Source organism: Myotis davidii, unplaced genomic scaffold (assembly GCF_000327345.1).
Source record: "Myotis davidii unplaced genomic scaffold, ASM32734v1 scaffold67, whole genome shotgun sequence".
NCBI lineage: Eukaryota > Metazoa > Chordata > Mammalia > Chiroptera > Vespertilionidae > Myotis > Myotis davidii.
The window spans coordinates 525,950-527,283 of record NW_006298521.1 but is presented as its reverse complement, the minus strand read 5'-3'; positions in this window follow the sequence as shown (position 1 = coordinate 527,283).

Below are 1,334 nucleotides of genomic sequence, written 5' to 3'. Positions count from 1 at the left end.
GCGTCGTGGAGGGTTTGGAGCTGCAGCCCAGGCGGCTTCTAGGCCCGAGTCCCTGTCCGCGCTGCTGGGCGTCCCTGAGCGCTGGACTCGGGCCTGGGCCGAGTCCTGCTCACCTGCCCCCTCCTCCCTGCTCACCTGCCCCCTCCTCCCTGCTCATTTGCCCCCTCCTCCCTCCTTACCTACCCCCTCCTCCCTGCTCACCTGCCCCCTCCTCACCTGCCCCCTCCTCCCTCCTCCCTCCTCACCTGCCCCCTCCTCCCTGCAGACACAGACTTGCTGGTAGCTCCGGGATGGAAGGAGGCGGCAGTGGCGGGCCCCCAGCCAGCCAGGCAGGAGGAGCGGAGACAGAGGTTCCCAGGAAGGATGGTACGTCCTGGTCCTGCAGCTCGTGGCTGGGGGGTGAGGGGGGCTCAGTGGGGGTCGATGAAAGGGTCCTCCCGTGAGAACTAGATGTGTTCATAAGGTGCCCAGCCTGTGCTCTGTACCATGGGCTCACGGTGCCCGTCGTCTAGGGGTTCGCCTCCATCCCCCTTATGTTTGTGAAGTCTCCCCCGAGGAGCAGGGCGCGTCACTTCCTCTCCTGCATTCCCCGTGGGGCTGTGCTGTCACTGCCCTCCGCGGTGGGTGTCTCTGTCCTGCTGTTGTCTGTGGGAGACCTTCCGGGAGGAGGCTCCTGGCCGGGGGCGGGCGCGTTGGTTTTGGTGGGTGCTGCCAGGCACCCTGGCGGTGCCGCTGGGACGGGTGGCAGACTCCCTCTTCCCACAGCCAGCCTGCCGGGTGGGAGGTGGGTGTTCACGCGAGGTTTCTTGGGCGTGACTTTTATTTTTTGAGGGAGGCTGAGCTTCCTGGTAGAGGTGTAAGAACTCTCCATTTTACTCCCGTGCGTTCCACCTGTTCACCTTCTGTGTCCGCCCGCCCACCCCACTGTCAGTCAGTTTTAGCGGCGTGCGGGCCCGTTCACGGGGGCAAACATGCTTGTCCCTCTGAATGGTTTCTTTTAACTTGGCTCCTGGCAGCTTTGCCAGGCAGAGGTTTAAATCGTGTTTTACTATCGGACCAGCAGCCTTTCCTGTACGGCTCCGTTGGGAGTCACAGCCCTCCACGCTCAGCGTGTAAAACAATGTCCCCTGGCTAATGACTCTTTCAGGCTTTCGTTTTTTAAAATTATATCTTCGACTTATTTGAAACTTAGCCTGGTATGGTATGAAGTGTGGATCAAACGTTATATATATACACATACACACACACACACACACACACACACACTCTAGGGGCCCGGTGCACGAAATTTGTGCACTGGGTGTGTGTGTGGGGGGGGAGTGTTTCAGCCCAGC